At 45.3% G+C, this 11,858-nt stretch overlaps 1 protein-coding gene across 4 annotated transcripts in view; it reads right to left on the reverse strand.

Moving 5' to 3' along the window:
* Celf1 (CUGBP Elav-like family member 1) overlaps positions 1-540 on the reverse strand; it is a 76,897-nt gene extending 76,357 nt beyond the window's left edge. For 2 of the 4 annotated variants that reach the window (XM_063227933.1, XM_063227934.1), the window contains exon 1: positions 396-525. The gene's annotated coding sequence lies outside the window, so the exon portion shown is untranslated. Of the gene's footprint in view, positions 1-395 lie in introns of all 4 variants that reach the window. The other 2 variants (XM_063227931.1, XM_063227932.1) reach the window with 2 other exon arrangements.
* Positions 541-11,858: the final 11,318 nt, after the last annotated feature.

Consider the following 11,858-nt stretch of genomic DNA (forward strand, 5'->3'; position numbering starts at 1 on the left):
CAGGAGCCTCCCAGGCCGGCGGGCTGGTTCGGGCAGGGCAGCGGAGGGGGGGGGGGCGAAAGAAGACTGGGACACCTGGGGCAGGGGACGCAGCGCCCGGGCCGGCCGGGACCCTGGCCTGGCAGCGGGCGCCGGGCCACGAGGAGGGCGGGTCTCCCCGGGCGCGCGCTCGCGACAGGACCCTGGGCGCCGAGACCCCGGCCCGGGAGGCAACCGAGGTCTCGCCTTGGGGCGCCCGGAGAGCGCTGCGACCGCGCCCCGAGGGCCTGTGACCCGCGGCCGCCCACACCGGACCCGCCCCGCGGCGCTTCCCTCCACCTCCTTTCCCTCCCTTTCCCTCTGCCTCCCTCCTCCCTCGGCCCCGCGGCCCGTTATCCCACGGCCGCCGCACTCACCAGCGGCTGCACCTGAGCCCGCCGCCGCGTCAGCTGCTGCCTGCGCCTCCGCAGCCGCCGCCTCGCTGCTGAGGCAAAGTCCCAGGGGAGCCTCCGCGTCCCGCCGCCGCCGCCGCCGCTGGAGCAGAACACCCCAAAATGGCGGCACTTCCGGCGCCTACCACCGGCGGGGAGGGCGGGGGAGGAGGGAGGGCGGTGAGGGGGAGGGACCTCTGAGGAGAGGCGCAGGCTGCGCGGCGGGGCGGGGCGGGGCAGCGCGGGGCGGGGCGGGGCGGGACGGGCGCCCACGCGGCAGCGCCCCCTGGGGCAGAAGAGTGGTGGCTCAACCCCGCCGAAGCTTCGACTCTTGGGCGGACCCTCCGCCCCGGGAGCCGCAGGGGTGCATCTCTTTGTCTCCAAGCTGTGCTGGAGGCCAGCGAAACGCTAGCCTGGGAATCTGAAGTTCTCGGCTCCGTGCACCGCTTCCGGGAGGAGCGCTGGATGAGCCTGCTGCGCGGGCAGCCCTGCTTGGCGCTGATATGCGCATAATAAAATACTGGGCACAAGAGTGCGCGGTGCTTGGACCCCCTTGGGCACAGGGCGCGTTCTCCATTTTGCACCACTAGACAAGTAGCAGCGTCCAGGCCTTCTTTCTCCTGAGCAGACATGCGGAATGGGGGCGCGTTACAAGCTTTCGGGGTTAGGGCAGCACCCTTGTCTAGCGAGATGGTCGGCAGGGTGCGCGCGCTCCTGGCAAAGTCCCTGCATGTGACATCCGGAGGCGCAGAAGGATTCCGTTACTCGGCTCTCCAGCCCTAACCTACTTTAACCTGATTCCCCTCCCACACGCACAATCCAAATGGGTGTTCAAAGATCTCCTCTTGGGTCACTCTCGAATTCCTGGGTCGAGATAGAATACAAACAACACAACCGACTGTTTGCTGTTGTTTATCTCCCAGGTCCTAGAACTAGGTCTTACGTGACAGTGAAATCCAAAAGTTTAGGCCCCATCAGTTTAGGAATAACTCATGGGTTTGCAAATGAATTCTCTGCAACATCATATGGCTTCCCAGTGGACATAATTTTTACACCCACAAGTACCCTGCTTACGACAAAACAAAACAAAAACACCCCAAGTCGGGGGGCTGGGGATTTAGCTCTGCGGCGGCGGTCCTGAGTTCGATCTCCGGTACCGATAAAAAGGAAAAAGACAAAAAAAAAAACACCCCAAGTGAACCCCCAAGCCAAAGCTTCGGGGTTTTTCCCTTTGCGGTGGGGATTAACTGCAATTTTTCTGATTTCATACACCGTGGACAATTAGCCCTTAAATTGAACATTATCATATTTCCTAATCATACTGTGTAGTTTTATAGACGTTTATAATGCTGATATATGATCTTGTTCTTGTTAATAGTCTTATGTATAATTTACTGAAAACACCTATCTATAGACTATTAAAGCTAAGAAAACTTTCTCCTAAACAGTACAATTAACTTTATATTGTTTTTCCCAGCTGCCATAGATCATAGAAACGTTCCAGGCAGAGAATCTGTGGTTTGTGCTCCATGGAATCCTGTGGCTCCCTTCCTTCAGGTCTCAATTTAAATGTAATCCAACCCTCTTCCTCTCACAGAACCCACACACATATACATAAGCAGCCTGGGCTTCAAATCCCCCTTTCTTACTTTGCTTTTATCCTAAACATTTGCCACCAGAAAGTAAATTATAGATTAGTGTATCATCAGGGGCTGGAGATTTAGCTCAGCAGCATAAGCGCCTGCCTTGCAAAGCACTGGTTCTGAGTTTGATCCCCGGTACCAATTAAAGAAAAAAAAAAGAGTATCATCAAACCTGGTGTGGTGACGCATGCCTGTAATCCCAGCATTCAGGGAACTGAGGCAGGAGGATCGCTGTGAATTTGAGGCCATTGGGGGCTACAAAGTGAGTTCAAGGCCAGCCTGAACTGCATAGGGAGACTGTCTCAAAAAACCAAAACAAAAAAATAGTAATAATAACAATTTTTTTTAAAAGTTTCATCAAACCAAAAATTTTTAATTTCATTTATTTACTGTTATACCCTCAGGGCTCAGGTACTACCTAATCTACAGTTGATGCTAAGTAAATACTGAGTTAATGAATGGGCCTCTCTAGAAAGTGAGTGAGACAGAGAAAGTGAATTGCTTAGCCTGAAGAAGCAACCTGGAACATGTCCATGAACTACAGAAGAGCAGGGACCACACCCTGTCTTGTTATCATCTTCTTTTTCCAGAGTTTTTCAGTGTCTAGCTCAATAGGTATTTCTAAAAAGCAGCCAGAACCTTTTCCCTAGTTTATCTGACCCACCACCAAGGGCTCCCTTTTGCAGGAGAGAATCTATTGGCAGGACACTGATGTCACTCTTTTGTCCAGGAACCATGGAAGGCAGAGCTTCCCAAGCCAGAGCAGGGGAGAACAGTTACAGAAAGAACATCCATGAATGTTGTGACTTTGAAGGGTTTCAGCAGTGCAGACAAAATACTATACAGTGAGAAAGTCTAATGGGGTGCTTCAGAGTATGTAAAGTTTTGGTTCTGTTTTGTTTTTATTTTGTTTTATTTTGGTATCAGGGCTTGAACTCAGGACTTCACCCTTACTAGGCAAGTGCTTGAGCCACTGAGCTAAATCTCTAGCCCTGATTTTTGTTTTTTGTTTTCTGAGACGTGGTCTCACTATGCAGTCCAGGCTGGCCTTGAACTCACTATGGAGCCCAGGCTGGCCTCAAACTTGCAACAATTCTGCCTCAGCTTCTTGAGAGCTGGGATTACAGGCATACATCACCATGCCCAGATGAGAGCATGTAAAGTTTACGACTGTCTCTTTTTTCTTTTTTCCTTAACGATAGGTAGGGGTGGGGGCTGGGGATTTAGCTCAGCGGCATAAGCGCCTGCCTTGCAAGCAGGCAGTCGTGAGTTTGAGAGTTTGATCCCCGGTACCGATAAAAAGGAAGAAGACCAAAAAATAAATTAAAAAAAAAAAAAAGGTTAGGGTTCTATGAGAGACTCATCTCAAAAAAAAAAAAAAAATTAAGGTTAACTGGGTGTGGTAATGCATACCTGTGATTCCAGCCTTCAAGAGGCTGGGAAAGGATAATCACCACAAATTCAAGGAAGCCTGTACTACATAGTGAGTTCAAAGCCAACCTGGACTATATTAGGGAGATCCTGTCTCAAAAATATAGATTAGGGTTATCATGGTTTTTCTCACAATAGTCTACTCTGTCCTCCAGGGCACACTTTTGTCTTGCTTTTTCTATTTTACTTGGCCCAAAATCATTCTGCAGAGCCAGTTTCTCCCTTATGATTCACTTTTATTTTTTCAAATAAACTTTGCCACTGGTCAAAAATAATAGATTAGGGGCTGGGGATTTAGCTCAGCAGCATAAGCGCCTGCCTTGCAAGCAGGCAGTCGTGAGTTCGATCCTGATAAAAAGGAAAAAGACAAAAAAAAAATAATAGATTAAAATTTGTTTTTAAGGTTGAGGATTTAGCTCAGTAACATAAGTGCCTGCCTGGCAAGTGTCAGGTTGTGAATTCAATCCCTAGTATCAAAAATTTTTTAGAAAGTTTTTGTTTTTAAAAATAGCTAATGAGGGGCTGGGGATTTAGCTCAGCACCATAAGCACCTGACTTGCAAGCAGGTGGTCCTGAGTTCGATCCCTGGTACGGCTAAAAAAATAAATAAAAATTTAAAAAGTAGCTAATAAAGGGCTGGGAATATAGCTCAGTCACATAAACACCTGTCTGGCAAATACGAAGTCATGAGTTTGATCCCAATATCAAAAAAAAAAAATCCAATGTTAGACCAGGTGTAATGGTACACACCTGTAATTTAGAAGGCTGAGGCAGAAAGACTGCCATGGGTTAGAGGCCAGCCTGAACTCCATACTGGGTTCAAGGCCAGTCTGAATTGCATAACAAGACACTGTCTCTCAGAGCCAGGTGTGGTGGCACATGCCTGTAATCCTAGAACTTGGGAGGCAGAGGCAGGAGAATTGTTGCAAATTCCAGACCAGCCTGGGCTACAAAGTGAGCTCAAGGCCAGCCTAAACTGCATAGCAAAATCCTGTCTCAAAAAAAGAGAGAAAATTAAAAAAGACTGTCTCAAAAAAATAAATAAAAATAGCCAATGTTAGGCTGGCACTGGTAGCACCTATAATTCCAACAAGGATATCATGGATCATTGTGAGTTCAGGGTTAGGCTGGGCTAAAAAATCAGTTCAAAACCAGCCTGAACTACATAGTAAAATCTAAGTGTACTGATGCATACTTATAATCCCAGCACTTGGGAGGCTGAGGTGGGAAGGTTGCCATGAGTGAAGGTCAGCCTGAACTACATAGCGAGGCCCTGTCTCAAAAAACCAAAATAGCCAGTGATCCCAGGCATGATGGTGCCTGCCTATAATCTCAGCATTCAGGAAGCTGGGACAGGAAGAGAGCCATGACTAAAAGGCCAGCCTGGTCTATATAAATAAATAGTCAGTGTAAAAAAAAATTAAAGCCAGGCCTGGTGGCTCACGCCTGTAATCCAGCACTCGGGAGGTTCATTGGGAGTTCGAGACCAGCCTAGGCTACAAAGTGAGCTCAAGGCCAGCCTGAACTGCATAGAGAGACCCTGTCTCAAAAAGACAAAAAAAGTTAAAATAGCCAATTTTATTAAGAGTACCAAGTATTCCCAGCACTCAGGAGGCTGAGGCAGGAGGATCCCTGAAAGTTTGAGACCAACTGGGCTACAAAGTAAGTTCAAGGCCAGCCCAGGCTGCATAGTCTCAAAAAGTAAAAGAAAGAAGAAAATGTGAGTGGTATAAAATTTAGATAATCTGGCAGAACTTGAAATTTTACATAGTTTTCTAGGAATTTATCCTCAGGATATAATCATGGCTAAATGCAAATGTTATAATGTTATTTAGCATAAAATCTGATACCAGTAGAGACTGATGCTTTTTCCTTTTTATCGGTAGCAGGGATCGAACTCACGACTTTCTGCTTGCAAAGCAGGCGTTTATGCCACTGAGCTAAACCCCCAACCCCTGAGACTCCTACTTTGAGAAACTGATGAAGAAGACAGGAAGGAAAGAGACAAGGAAGATATAAAAACAAGAAAATAACAGAATGACAGCAAAAGAAATCCTAGAAACTGTTTACATTCATATAAAAACAAGAGCAAACAATGAAGAAAAAGCAAACAAAAAAGGAAGAAAAGAGAGAAAAGAAGGAAGAAGAAAATAAAGGGGAAAGTCCACTTCCACATCTGTGTCTGCTGTCACTGGTAGACAATTTGGGCAGACAGAGTCCAGATTCAAATTTGATTAGTCCCAGGGCAGTGGATACTCCCAGTGATACTCCACCAAAATTTAGCCTGGTTTCTGGCCATGAGGAAGCTGGCACTGCATTTGCTCAGCTTGCAGGGGTCCATGTGCTTCCTGCTGGTATCTGTACTCAGCTCCCTAACCTCCTTTTTTTTTTGAGACAAAGTCTTACTGTGTAGTCCAAGCTGGCCTAGAACTCACAGAAATCCTTTTGCTTCAGCCTCCCAAGTGTTGGAGTTGTAGGTATGTACCACCTTGCCTGGCCTGATTTATTTATTAGCTTTCTTTTTTTATTGGTTTGTAGTTCTAAGATATTTTGAATATAAGTTACATATGTCTCCTTAAATGTATTGCACTGCTACTTTCTTAATGATTTCTTACTTGTTTTGAAACAGGGTCTCACTATGTAGTTCACACTGGCCTAGAACCCACTCAATAGCCCAGACTGGTCTCAAACTCATGTAATCATCCTGCCTCAGCCTTGTAGTACTGGGATCACATGCCTGAGCCACTACACCTGACCACTCACAAACACCTCTTGTTTTTGTGAATACCAGTTTTTAAATTTCCGTAAAGTCTCATTCATCAAGCCTACTTTATAGTTTTACAGTTCCTAGTGCTGTGTTCTATTTAAGAAAATTTGTTTCTTGGGGCTGGGGATTTAGCTCAGCGGCGTAAGCACCTGCCTTGCAAGCAGGCAGTCGTGAGTTCAATCCCTGCTACAGATAAAAACGAAAAAGACAAAAAAAAAAGAAAGAAAGAAAATTTGTTTCTCTAAATTGTGAAAAACTTTATCCTTTTCATCTTTCAAATTCAGATCTGTAGTTTAGCTCTAGTTTTATGTTCAACATGAGATAATGGTCAAATGTCTCTGCTGCTTACTTTTTTTTTTTTTTTTTTTGTCTTTTTCCTTTTTATTGGTACCGGGGATCGAACTCACGACTGCCTGCTTGCAAGGCAGGCGCTTACGCCGCTGAGCTAAACCCCCAGCCCTGGCCCCAGTTCTTTTTACTTTTTCCAATCATTTATATTTAAAATTTATTTATTTATTTATTTATTGAGACAGGCTCTCGCTAAGTAGTTCAGGCTGGCACTGAACTCACTGTGTAGCCCAGGCTGGCCTTGCACTCACAATCATCCTCCTGCCTTGGCCTCCCAAGTTTTGGGATTACAGTCATGCACCACCATGCCTGGTTTATTTTATTTTTTAATTTCTAAAATTTTCATTACTACTTGTTTGTAGGACATGATTATACTCCTCCTTTTGAGCTGCTAAATGTACATAACACATCTTAATTCCTCTTTTATTCCCTTTTCTTTTTATTTTTTTATTTTGACACAGGGTCTCACGAAGTTGCTGAGTTGCCCAGCCTGGGTTTGAACTTGGAATCCTCCTGTCTCAGCTTTCCAGAGTGTTGGAATGGCAGGTGTGTACCATCAGACCTGGCTGAAGCCTTCTTTGGAACTCATATTGTTTCACTCAGGTTTCTTGTTTTGTTTTGTTTTGTTTTGTTTTGTTTTTTGCTGTTATTTTTTTTTTGGTAAGCTATATCCTCAGCCCCAAAAACAATCAGCTTTTTTTTTTTTTTTTTACTTTTTGGTGGTGCTGGGGGAATTGAACCCAGGGCCTAGTACATTCAAAATAAGAGCTCTTGCACTATGCCACATCCGCAGCCCCAGAACTCATATATTGTTGATAGGGAAAAAGAATTTCATGCAACCCCTGTGGAAGGCTGTTTTGCAGCATCCACTAAAGCTAAAATGGGAAACAAACATACACCGTCTTGGGCAGCAATTCTGCGCCTGACAGATGAGTAAGTATTTCTTTCCATCACAAGAATGACTTGGAAGCCAGGTGTAGTGCACACGCCTGTGATCCCAGCACTCAGGAGGCTGAGGCAGGAAGATCACCTCCAGTGTGAGGCCAGCCTGGGCAATAGTGTACATTCAAGGCCAGCCTGAACTGCACAGCAAGACCCTGTTGTGAAAAATCCCCAACCCAAGGCAACCCAACACAAACCAACCCACCTACAAAAGAATTACTTATAGCAATCTTATTTCAATAGCTCCAGGTGGTACAGTGCTTGCCTAGGGAGCGCTAGACCCTTAGTTCCATAACTGGTACAAAAAAGAAAAGTAAAAATTATAATAATAGCCACAACTAGGTCTAGGGAGATAGCTCAGAGATACAGTGATTGCTTAGCATGTGCAGGGCCTTGCGTTTGATCCTCTCCGTACCAAAATAATAATAGCCCCTCTATAAACAACAAAGGAATAATCAAACTTAGTTTTGGTGGGTTTTTTTCTTTTTTCCTTTTTCTGTACCAGGGATCAAACTCACGACCTTGTGCTTGCCAGGTAGGCGTTTACATGGCTGAGCTAAATCTCAGGCTTTTTTTTTTTTTTCTTTTGGTCTTTTTTTTTTTTTTTTTTGGTCTTTTTTTCATTTTTATCGGTACCGGGGATCGAACTCACGACTGCCTGCTTGCAAGGCAGGTGCTTATGCCACTGAGCTAAATCTCCAGCCCCTCTTTTGGTCTTTTTGAAACAGTCTCACTATGCAGTTCAGGCTGGCCTTACACTCACTCTGCAGCCCAGGAAGGTCACATATATACAGCAATCCTCCTGCCTCAGCCTCCTGAGTGCTGGGTTTACAGGCGTGCGCACTACACCTGGCTAAATAACCCGAATTAGAAATGGTGTCTAAACATATTCTGGAATACTGAAATTGATGGGTTCGGCCCCTATAGGACTCCGCTAGGCTCACCATGGTGGTGACCCAACATGCCGCCTATACCCTCGTGTCCAGCCAAAGCAAACTTACGTGTTCTTCTTCTAATCCCAAAATGAACTTCCTGCTCGTTTCCATGCAAGCGGAAGATCCTCCAATTCTCTCACTGCACCGCGATCCAGTCTCCACCCCCAGCCCAACTCCTTAAGAGGTGTTCCCCAGCTTCCTGTGTTTGAGGGTCCTTGCAATCTGCTGCAGCCTTCCCGTGCTTATCACGGGGGGGGGGCGGCATTAGCTCAGCAGGCGTGAGTCCCTGCTTGGCAAACTCCAGGTACTGAGTTCAATCCCCGGTACAAAAAAAAAAAAAAAAAAGAAAAAAAAGAAGCTTTCTTATCTCTGTCTCTCAACTGAACCAAAAAAACCCTAACAGAAACTATAAATAAGTTAGGCAATATGAGACATCACAAATATAGTGACTGTTTAAAAGTGTTTTAATTTATTAGGGTAAAAGATATACTGGCATTAGTCCCTCTCGAAATTCCTCCCTTGCTTTGAGGTATATTTCTTCCCTCACTCTTGTTGCTCTCTGCAGCAGCTCTAGAAGTGGTCTTTTGTGTCACTGTCATGACTGCCTCAGTGTCCTGAATTGATTCACATTTACCTTTCACGGTCATTCTGACTGAAGGAAAGAGTGGGAAGTTGCTTGGTGTCAGAATTGGTAAATAAGGTGGATTTTAACAGTGCCAGGTTTTTCGGTTTTTGTTTTTGAGACAAGGTCTCACTATGTAATCCAGAGTAGGCTTGGACTCACCATGCGCCCTGGCTGGGCTCCAACTCCTGATTCTCCTGCCTCAGCCTCCTGAGTGTTGGAATTACAGATGTGTGTCCCTATGCCTGCCTATAACATAATGTAGGATGATAGTTGCAGAGTTTACCATATATTTTTTTTCTCATCCTGCAGCTCCTAAATTTCTCCTAAATTGGCCTGTAGCTGGGGGCATAATTCATTAGCACAGCACCTGCCTGGGAAGTGCAAGGTCCTGAGTTTGATTCCCAGCACACACACAAAAATGAATTTAAGTTGGCCTGTACTTGCTCTGCAGAGCACATTTCTTCTACTACCTTCAATACATGTGTAAAACCTGGCTTCCTTTTATTCTTGTATTGTTCAGTTCTTTAAGACAGAAAGAGCTAAAAAAAAAAAAAAAAAAAAAAAAAAGCAAAAGCAAAACAGGAGACCTAGGTGTGGTGGTATATGCGTGTAATCCCAGCACTCAGGAGGCTGAGATAGGAGGATTGCTGTGAGTTTGAGCCCAGTATGGGCTACATTGTGACACCCTGTCTCAAAAAAAAAAAAAAAAAAAAAAAAAAGACAGGAAGAGCTGGCCTCTCTAGGGAGTTCCCAGAACCCAATAATAAGACTACAGCAAGATTTGGGTGAGTGCCAAGCATGGTGGCTCATGCCTATAATCCCAGCACTTGGGAGGCTGAGGCAGGAGGATCATTGCAAGTTCAAGACCAGCCTAGGCTACAAAGTGAGCTCAAGGCCAGCCTGAAAGTTCAGACTGGCCTCAAACTCATGTGACCCTCCTGTCTCAGCCTTCTGAGTACTGGGATTACAAGCATGCCCTACCACACCTGGCCAAAAACAAATTCTGGATCAAGCAAATACTAGACATGCATTTTTGGTAAGGCCTAAGATTTGCAGAATACTGCCACGAGTATTTAGAGCTGGGCATGGTGGTACACTCCTATTGCATCAGGAAGCAGAGACACTGAAATGATACCCAGCAGCATAACCACCTGCCTGGCAAATGCAAGGTCCTGAGTTTGATCTCTGGTAGAAAAAAAGGTGAAATGACACCCAGGATTTGGAGGCAGATTTATTTATGTCAACAGGCACCATTTGGAATCATTCCCAAAATATCAGGCCCTGATCTCTGGTGGTTTAGGGTTCATACAAGAAAAGTAAGCAGCAAGTATAGCAGAATGGCTTGTCAGTTGTGGCCTGACAATGTGCATCATAGTGACCAGCTCTATATCATAGTGACCAGCTATTTCTAAGGGACAGAAGCAACCAGAACTAAGAAACTGAAGTGTGTGGGGGTGCATTTTTTGTTATACTATAATTCCAACACTAGGAAGGCTCACATAGGAGAATCACTGTGAGTTTGAAGTCAATCTGGGGTACATAAACTGTCCCAAAACCCAGCCAAACAAAAATAACTTTTTCATCAATCAGCATAAAAGTATCAAAAAATAGCACATTATATCAATTATGAAATATATCTTACGGCCCACCCAACCCTAGTTGGATGAAAGCAGTTTAATAATTCAGTTTAGGGAGATTCTGAATAGGAGAAATTCAACATAAGAATTGAATGGAAAGAGCCACTTGCTGTATTTTTGAACATACCACCTAAAGACACAAAATCAGGCTCTCCCAGTGCATGTAGATATGGCATATTGGAGGGAAATTTAATAATAATCATTAAAACATTTAAAATCTTCGCATCTATTTATATATATAATTCTAAAAGTGATAATTAATAAATGGTAGATCCGTGGTTGCCAGGCAAGAGGGTGAGGCTGGCCCAAAGTTCAAGTCCAGTCTGAGCCATAGCAACATGAAATGAAGCATGAGGATGGGGGACAAAGCAAGCAATGGGGCTAGAGATTCAGCTCAGAGGCATAAAACCACACACACACACACACACACACACACACACACACACACACACCACAAAGGGACAGGAAGAAACTGGGGGTACCATGCGAGTTTCATTGTCTCCACACACTGGTTTCACAAGCCCATCAGTGGGCAGCGTGCGATCCCACTATTTGGTAGCCTGGGGCAGGAGGATGGCAAATTCCAGGCCAACTTGAGCAATTCAGCAAGACCTTGTCTCAAAATAAAATGTGAAGAGGACATGGGTAGCAGCGCCTGCCAGTGATGCCAGCACTCTGGGAAGCTGAACTGGAGGATCCCAAGTTCAAGTCCAGCCTGGGGAATTTAGTGAGGCCCAGTCTCAAAATAAAAAAGGGGCTGCGGATGCAGTTCAGTGTGAAGACCCTGGGTTAAGTCCTCAGAACCAGGGGGAAAAACGTATAAAGTATAATCTAATCTACACCTATCTGCACTGACATGGAACAATATTCATAATACCATTGAGTAAAAAAAAAAAAAGTACATAGGATGCCAATTTTTATTGTAGTACAGAGGGTTCGCACTGAGCTCCGTCCCCAGCTTCCCCCCTCCTTTTTTGGAAGGTGGTGGTGGTCCCAGGGTATTGATCCCCAGCCCCTGCCCCCGCTTTTTGAGACAGGCTTTGCTAAATCCTTAAGGTGCCAGTCTGCTCCGAGAGAACTTTAGTCCTCCTGTCACAGCCTCCCGTTGTGGTCACAGGCC

The sequence above is a fragment of the Cavia porcellus genome, unplaced genomic scaffold (assembly GCF_034190915.1).
Source record: "Cavia porcellus strain 051 isolate PalLab524CR breed Dunkin Hartley unplaced genomic scaffold, mCavPor4.1 scaffold_17, whole genome shotgun sequence".
Classification (NCBI taxonomy): Eukaryota; Metazoa; Chordata; class Mammalia; order Rodentia; family Caviidae; genus Cavia; species Cavia porcellus.